Genomic DNA, 9909 nt, shown 5'->3' with positions numbered 1-9909 from the left:
TTAAATTTATTGTTTTTGCAAATGGCATCGCCATTCTAGTCACAGAGGCTCAAAATCTGGATTCCTTTCATCATCCCCCTCTTTCACATGCCCACACTAAACCATTTGCCAAGTTCTGTTGCTTCTGTCTCCAAAATATTTCTTCCAGCCTCCTACTCAATCATACACTCAGTGGCATTGCTCAATTCTGGCTCATGTTATCTCTTTCTTAAAGTATTCCTCTATGCCATAATGCAGAGTACTTTAGTCACCAATTCTCCTTTATGCTCTTTTTCCTAAACGGCTCTACATTTTTCATTTGCTCCCTGCTGACTCCCTTTGCAGTGCATAAATATTACCTACCGATTACAGAGCACTAATTAAGTGCCAAGCACTGAGATAAGTATTTTACATGGAGTGAATGTTATTATCACCCCCCTTTTCATGGATAGATAAACAGAGCTCAAGGGTAAAGTAATTTTCACTGGTTGGCAAGAGTAGGAATTTAAACCATGTAATTTGTAGGATCTCCTAAACTCTGAAACCCTTGTTTCAATTTAACCAACTATTTCATTATATCTCCAACCTTATTTCCTTATAAGCCATTCGGCTTATGTCTGAACCCCATTGAAATTTAGCTCCCCTCTGAAGACCCCATTTTAGGTTCAATTCCGTTGAATGTGTGGTCCTCATTTTTTCACACAACACATGATATACATGGTCCAATGTGAGTGGAAGCTTTCTCCTAATACCCCCTGTAACTTCCAATCTAATCTTACATTTTGCTGAAACAAACAGAAGCCACCTTTGTCTTTGTGGTCTGACTTATTCACCTATACTTTTTTCAAGCCTTCTTTATGAATATTTATTAACTTTCTAATAAAGTCATTCATTTCAATTTCACTGATGAGTTAAGCTTTCCAACCAACTTTTATTCTTTTTGAATAATTTCATTTTAGGTTTAAAATTTATCAATTTTTAACATTTTGCCACATTAACTTCATAGGTAGATGTTATGTACATATACATATATACAATGGAGATATTAATATCACAATGTAATGGATTCATGACAATGATCATGCTGTGGAGAAAGAGGGTATATTCTCAGGTACATGGTGTGATTCAGTGTAGCCATAATTATAACTAGAGTTCACAAAGTAAAGTCCACATCAACATAAATCTCATGTTCAGTAGCTTTGCAATTCCTCAAATTTATAATATCGGTTACTCCACCTCTACTCTTTTTTCTAATTAATTATCTGAGAGACAGAGAGAGAGAGTGAGAGAGAGAGAAGAAGGGAGAGAGAATGCTCATGTCTGCTCATTTACTCCCCAAATATCCACAGTAACCTGGGAACTGAGGCCAGGACCTTGGGACTTAATCCAAGTTTCCTAAGAGGGTGGCAGGTATTCAAATACTTGAGCCATCACTGCTGCCTCAAAGAGTCTGCCTTACAAGGAAGCTGGAATCAGTTTTCAGAGTCAGAAATTAAACCCAGCTACTCCCATAAGGGACATGAACAACCCTATCCAGTCTAAAACACATGCCAAATTCCTACCCCTCACTTCTACTCTTTCAACAATGTTCTCATTTCCATAATTAATCTCTGGATTTGTCATATTGGTAACTTCAACTAGTATTTCAGATTATTCCTCTTTTCAACTTTGCATTCTGTCTTTCTCACTATATTTGATCAAATTCGAGGAGACCTCTAGTTCCATGAGCTCCCACATATTTTCCAGTTCATCATTGCAAAGAAAACCAATTCCCATTTACATAACTTTCTTATTTGAGTGGTACTGGATAATTGGAAAAAAATCCACCATCAAACTATTTCTTTTTTTCTTTAATATTTTATTTATTTATTTGAGAGGCAGAATACAGACAGTGAGAGGGAGAGACAGATAGAAAAGTCTTCCATCTGCTGGTGCACTCCCCAAATGGCCACAATGGCAGGAGCTGGGCTGATCTGAAGCCAGGAGCCAGCTTTTTCCAGATCTCCCATGCAGGTGCAGGAGCCCAAAGATTCAGGCTATTTTCCACTGCAATTCCCAGGACATAATAGGGAGCTGGATCAAAAGAGGAGTAGCTGGGGCAGGAACTGGCACCCATGTGGGATGTTGGCATCACAGGTGGAGGATTAACCTACTGAGCCTCAGCACTGGCCCCATCACTATTTCAAATTACCAGAATTACTACCCTTTATGATTTCTTTTACTTCTATATCAGTACTCCTATACACTGTTTTCATATAGTTGTGGTCTTCCATTTAAACTTATCCAAGGCTTTTTTATGGTATATATTTCTGTACATGCCTACAAGAATTTTCTTCTCATCCCTGCTTTCAAACCTTCACTAGCACTTTCTAACTGTACTAACATCATATCAGTCAACACACCCACCCTGCTTCTTTTAAAAACAACCCAACAAACAATCCTTCCCCCGTACTGAATCCTACCTATTGCCTGGATCCTCTTTGTTTACTCACACCTGTTTCCTAGTAATAATAATTCACACTATCTGTACTCTCTCATCAATGTCATAAGGCTTTTATTCTACAGAGGACAAAGCAGTAGAGTAATTCCTATCTGAGAACCTGCTGATGTTCACACATTAAATATAAAATTTACGGTTACAGAAGAAAGAAACATCATTTCTAGTGCAGAGCTACAAAACAAGCATAGTTACATCTTTTTACAGAAGGGGTAGAAAAATCTACTAACATGAACATTATCTACTATTATACTATGTGTATAACAAAATAAAATGCAACCTTCTTACTTGAACTAGCTGTAATCTCAAAAAAGAAAGAAGGAATGAATTGCTACTTCACATTTTTTCACAATTCCACATTCAGCAATATCACATTGATAGAATTAAAATGGCCAAAGGAATTGGCAAGCATTAAAAATCGGCACCACCAATGGCTCTACTCCCAACCTGTGTGTCAAAATTTCTTTATAGACAAACGCCACTACCTGCAAAAGTGGCCTTTCTCCCAGTCTTGGCTGGAGTCAGCTTTAAGCCACATCCATCAAACTGTCCCCACAGGGGTCAGAGACACCCCCCCCCCCCATTTCCTCTTTATAAAATCCTCTCATTACCTGGTTAATGCTACTCTTAGGATCATTGGTTACTATTCTCACCCTGTCTTTTATACTACAGTGTCTAAGTGTTTACAGCAGGTTATAATGAACAAACTAAGGTCGTCAACAACCAGACGGTCAACCAAATGCTGCTACGAGGATATATTCGGCTCCCCACCCAGGAGACAGTGGCTGGAGACATCGTCCCATGCCAGCGAAGAGTACCTCATCACCCCATGTCAGTAGGAAGTAGCTCTAAAGACAGATCATCATCCCTCTACCCCTCCTGGACTTTTGGGACTAATGTAACCCCATACAAATCCTGCTTTATAAAAAACAAAAGGGGGAATGTTAGGAATCTGGTGCAGTTTTAGCCAGGTGGCTGCATGGCCCAGCTACCTGAGCCAGGCTCCACCCCCATCCTAATGGGATTCGATGCTCCTGCTTCCCTGCCCGCCCTCAGGCAAAGTTTTAAAAGGGCCTGTTCCTGCACACGTGCTCTCTTGGCTCTTCTCTCTTGGTTGTGCTCTCTTGGTCCTTCTCTGGCCTCTCTTGGCTTCTCTCCTCCTCTCATCTCTCTTCTCCCTCCTCTGTCTCTCTCTCTTACAGTCTCCTTCTCTCTTTTTCCTTCGCCGCCCCTTCACTCTGGTCTGTAGGGTGTTCCCCAATAAACCCTTTCCCTTACTCCGGTGTCTGGTTAGTTTTGTGATGGCTAACATTAATATATAACAGAAATGAAATTAAAAAAAAGAGGATATTGAAAGGTCTGTTAAAAAATATAACTAAACTAAGTTTGTTTTGCTGCCAACCTTTTTGAAATACATGAATGGTTTTCTCATGATACATGTTCGCCATGAACTTTTTAAAGTTCCCTGAACAATAAAATGTAGAGTTATGTATTCTATAATAATCATGAGCATACTATGTCATTGGCACTTTAGATTCTGGGGGTGCAATGATGAGTAAGGCATATGAGACTCCTATTCTAAAAGAACCAAAAATATAGTCTTTGGAGACAGACAATAAACTAACAGACTGATAAAGCATTAGGCAGTGAATGTACTGGTTGTACACAACAGGATAAAATGGTAAGGAGTGACTCAGAGGCCATGTCAGTTTGTAAGACATGTCTCTTTGAAGTGGTGAAATTATGGTTCATTTCATGGGATAGATAGAATAATGACCTCTCATTACCCACCAAGGATAGTCAGATAGTAATCAATAAAATCTGATAATTTATTATCAACAGAAAATTTGCAGATGTAGTCAAAGGAAGAACTTGAAATAGAGAGATTGCATTGGGTTGTCCTAGTGGTCCCACTCTAATTACATTTTTCTTAAAATCAGATGTACTTTCTAGTCCCCTTGGTGTCAGATAGAGATGTGGCTGTGTTTGAGAGGGTGGTAAAGGTCAGATAGCCACAATTTCACTGGTGTTGAAGATAGAGGAAGGGACCCTTAGCCAAGGAATGTGGGTGGCCTCCAGAAGCTATGAAAGGTAAGGAGATGGATTCTCTTTTAGAACTTCCAGAAAGGAACACAGCCCATCCAATACCCAGATTTTAGCCAGAGAGAATCATGGCAAGTTTCCAACCTACAGAAATGTACAATAATACACTTGTGGTCTTCTAAGGCACCGAGTTTGTGATAAGTTGTCATAGTCACAATGGGATGTGAATATAAGCCAGACTGATACAAAAGAAACATTAATAAAAATGAAGGTACAGTAGTCTTGCAGGAGCTTGATCATAAAGGTTTTTATTATAATGTATAGGGAAACTGTCAAGGTTTGTGATTAGATTTATTTATTTTCAAGTTACTTTTCCATGGAAGCCAAATAAAGATGGTAAATATAGAAGCAAGGGTATCAGTTATAAGATTTCAGGAAGTACAAATGAGTTCTGAAAATACATGTTTCCTTTGATCAGTTGATGGAGTTGTTAGCTCTAGGACAGTACAGTCAATTATGTTGACTTTTATAAATACAAATTTTCCTACATCTCAGGCATATGACATCTAAATCAGGCAGATTCTCAGAAAGATTCTCTCTGTTATTTCTGGCCTATAAGGAATTATTTGTTAAGGCCCATCCAATAGAATTACTAGCAAAACAAATCATCTGATCCAATATATGGTTCTATGGTCAATAATAATTACTTACAAAGACTCCTTAATTTAAGAAAGTCATGATGTTATTCCAGTTCTTTATTGTCCTTTACTTGTAGAAGCTTGCTCTACATTCCTGCTAGTAGAAATGGCAATTAAAACAAAACCTTATAGCTAAAGTATAATTTTCAAAAGTTTTTTAAAAAGACATCTGTGCGAACATAAACACATGTCAAGTATTTTATGTAACATTAACTCATTATTAACTAATTAATTCACCATTAATGAGTGGCGCAAACGGGATACTGTAATAGATGAAAGCACATATGCACATATAAGTGCACACATAAATTCATAAGATCTAACTGAAGAAGTAAAGATAAGCAGCCGGCACTGCAGCACAGCAGGTACAGCCGTTGCTGGTGATGCTGGAATTCCATATTGGAGTACTAGTCTGAGTTTCAGCTGCTCCACTTCCTATTTAGGTCCCTGCTAATGCACTTGGAAAAGCAACAGAAGATGGCCCAAGACCCTGGGGCCCTGCCACCCAAGTGGGAGACCCAGAAAGTTTACCAGGTCTTGGCTTCAGCCTGGCCCAGCCATTTGGGAAGTGAACAAGTGGATGAATCTCCTTCTCTATTTCTCGATGTCATTCTGCCTTTCAAATAAAGTAAATCTTTCTTTTAAAGCTGATTGCTAAATCAGATTCAAGAATAATTAATCCCATACATGGCAACACAGCTTTGAGATCTGTGATTCCTTTGTCAGAAGTCATTTGCATTGTTATTGGATAAACGTCTGCAACTGTACAACTCCCCTCTGTCTCATGTAAGAGGTAAACAATGGAAAATCAAGCCCAGCACTTCTTTGAGAGAATTCTCAGTGATCCTTTTTCACATTTTGTATTGTTTTGATTATTTTCTTGACATTTACATGTTTTCCCCACCTGCCCAACCGCTGTGTTCCTTTGATAATAAACCATGGCAAAATATTGTTTTTCTGACAAGGAAAAACTGGTCTTATCATATTTGGGCTGTAGTAAGAATGTAAACTAACTATATATGCCTCTTTGAATTACCTCTGAAAATGTAGAAACTTACCATACAAAGGGTCTTCAAAAAGTTTATATACAATGTGTATTACCCAAAACTGTGCATGGATTTCAAAATAATTTCCACTCAAATAAACTTATCCTTTAATTCCATTCTCCACGAAATTTTTGAAGTACCCTCATGTTGAGCAAAGCTTACCAAAGAATTTGCTTCTGTCTGAAAAATTTCACAAGGCATCTGGATCATTCTATTACAGCCCTCCATTTGTTTTTCTATCCTGAAGCTAGGAAGCCTAGCCCAAGGCATTTGTTCCATCAAATTTCACCCACAGTATTCATGAATTTGGGTGAATTTCCTAAGCTCCACAAATTTTTCTAATGTCCTTGATGTTCCAGTAAGGTAACTCCTGTACTGTCTATGGGTGAGACCAGGCCCATGTTTTTGGAATGATTTTGTAAGCACTGGCTCCACAAAGAAACTCAATCCTTATTCCTTAATATTCATGATGAAATGAGAATCATCGTTCTAAAACATGGCTATTCTACCTGTTCTTGGTTGCACAATTTTTCCAATTGGGTGTTGATACAAAGGAGAACAGAATCTTAGGAAGTTTAGCAGAAACACTTGTTTTTGAATTCTGAGAGTCACTGTGATGCACCACCACTTAAAACTATTTCATCTTAATTTACAGATGCATGGCCTACTGGATTGATAAACAGAGAATGCTAGAAAAAGAAAGAACTCCTCATTTATCCATGAACATTAAAACTTAGTGCCAACTAATTCTGTTTTAAAAGTATCCACAACATGGCTTTTCTTATTAGTTCTTAATAGGGTCTATGTAACGTTCTGTTGAACATTGCAGATAAGTGGTCTGCTTTCATTAACTCATCTGCTTCTGAAATTAAATAGCTCCTAAAAACCCTGATCCAGCCAACCAATGCATCTTGAAAGTTGTCCAAACAATAGCGCCTCAGAGACATGTATCAAGAGCCCGTTTTTGGAAGTACCAAATGTTCAGATAATTTTTCCATAGGGATCCGAAACACGTTCCATATCATGTGGCTTACAGGAGGTCCTTTAGGCAAGCACCACAAGACAATGGAAACCTGTTGGATGATGAGGATGAGAGGCTATGATTCATTAATAATACCAACCAGAAGCACAATGCTGGGAGCAAAATCCTATATGTTTGTTAATATTTCCCTTGAGGAAAAGAACTTTGAAGTGAGAAGGCACTTAATACTCCCTAAATCCTTCCCAGAAAGTCTGCAATCTGGGGGGTGGGGGTGGGGGTAGGGAAAGCCCGTAATAATCACATTTTACCTAAATTGAAGTAATCTAGGGTGACTGAGCATCTGGGTGGGCACTTGGCACAGTAGCCTGCTGTTTGGGATGCCTTTGTCTCATTTTGTAGCACCTGGGTTCAAGTCTTAGCTCTACTCTGCATTCCAGCTCCCAGCTAACAGGCACCCTTGGGGACAGCTGGTAATGACTCAGGTTAATTGTGTCCCTGCTACCCATGTGGGAGACCTGAATTGCAGTCATGGCTCCAGGCTTTGGCTTCGCTCAACTCTGACTGTTGTTATTTGGGGAATGATCCAATGAATAGGAGATTCTCTCTCTCTCTCTCTCTCTCTCTCTCTCTCTCTCTCTCTCTCCCCTCTCTTTCAAGTAAGTAAATAAATTTTTAAAGAAGAGGCATACCTTCTGATCTTACAGTCCTTCTCATGCAGTTTTTTCATAATGTTGAGCTCATCATGAACCATGGAGCATGCCAAATGAACATAATTACTTCTAGCATCTCTCTTTCTGAAACGTGAAAGAACAGATCATTGTGATATTCTGTAGACTCTTCTAGAGAATTCTAAAGATGTGCTGATTCCCCCCCCCCCAATTTTCAGGTCCAATAAAAGTAAGAACAAATTTAAATGTGTTAACACAGGAGATTTGGTCACTTGATTGCAATAAGCTTGAGGGTATCTGAAAAATAATGATTGGCTACCTGTTCAATTACAGTAAAATGGTAGCAAACTATTTTAATAGATGACAAAAATAGATTATAATGAGTTTTGAATGTTTTTCAAAAATAAGGATTTTTGTTTTAAGTAACTAATTAATTTGAAAGGCATACCAGCAGAGACAGGGAGGAAAAGAGAGAGAGAGAACTTACGAGAGATGATAGATAGACATTATATATTCCCCTAATACCAACAAAAGCTATGAGATCTCTCTTAATCTGGGTTTCCTACAGAGGTGCCTTATCTGCTGCCTCCCAGGGTGGGCAGTAGCAAGAATCTGGAGACCGGCACAGAGGCAAGATTTGAACCCAGTTACTCCTGGGCATCCCAGGTGACATCTTAATTGCTACACCAAAATACCTGTCCCTGTTTAGTTTTTAAAAGTCTGATAAAGTCATCACAAGTCACAATTATTATGGTAAAATATGGAAAGGAGCTGGTATTTAGTGCTTAAGATGTCCTCATTCCATATTGGAATGCCTGGGTTCAGATCCACCTCAAACTGCTTACTCTAGATTCCTGCCAACTCAGATTCTGGGAGGCATCAGTGATGGTTCAAGTAATTGAGTTCCTGACTTTGGAGGTCCTCACCACTCCCAGCCCGCTGACTATCAAATAAGTAAATGAAATATAGGGAATCTCTGCTGTCTGGGTAGATTACATAAACAACAACAAACAACAACTCTTTGTCAAGGGAGCTAAGAATAATTTATCATTTTAACTGGGTAAGATAATAGGAATTTTATTTTAATATAGTAGCAGTAAATAATTCATCACCTTTTTGCATTTCAATAGACCGATTAAAATGAGCCAATGTTTGACAAAATTTTAAGACATTTTATTCTTATCAGATGTAGGATTTGAAGTATAAACTAGTGCAAACAAAATTTTCCTTTTTTGCAAACCTTTTACAACTTCCCCATCCATTCATGCATTGTCTCTCACTATCCTTTTTCAGGTTCTAGGAAAACCAGGCACTTAAAGAAAAAACTCTTCTCTTTTTATCTTAATAAAATAAAGCTCATTCAACTACTTTGCCAATGATGTATTCACACTTTCTGCCACCACTGTCCCTGTGTTATTAATTGTAACTTTTAAGCCAATACAAGATAACTGAGTGGTAGGTAAGTCTCAGCCTACTGTAAGGTTTGGTGGTGAGATAGTTCAGGTCATTGTAACTTTATAAATACTGTGCCTAAGATAGGGATGTGTTTGATGTGGTCAGGGAATAGGAAGACACACATTTTACATAAAGCGTGGAGCAGGTATGGGGGTAAGGGAGTGACACTATGAAGTTCATTCACAGTCCCGCTGGGTAGGGAACTTTGACACCAGAGGAGGCAAGTGGGGTCTTTTCCACTTCTAAACAGATCTGTTACTGAAGACTGGAATGTGAATCTTTGTATGTGTGTTCAGTAAGCAGTACGAAGTCATTAACACTTTTTTTTTTAAGTGTAACATGCTGGAGCCAGCGCTGTGGCGCAGTGGGTTAAAGCCCTGGCCTGAAGCGCCGGCACCCCATTTGGGCGCTGGTTTGAGACCAAGCTGATCCTCTTCTGATCCAGATCTCTACTAATGTGCCTGGGAAAGCAGTAGAAGATGGTCCAAGTCCTTGGGTCCCTGCACCCATGTGGGAGACCTGGAAGAAGCTCCTGGCTCCT

Source organism: Oryctolagus cuniculus, chromosome 17, assembly GCF_051225735.1.
Source record: "Oryctolagus cuniculus isolate XC-2025 breed Fujian yellow rabbit chromosome 17, ASM5122573v1, whole genome shotgun sequence".
Lineage (NCBI taxonomy): Eukaryota > Metazoa > Chordata > Mammalia > Lagomorpha > Leporidae > Oryctolagus > Oryctolagus cuniculus.
This window is presented reverse-complemented; position numbering follows the sequence as displayed.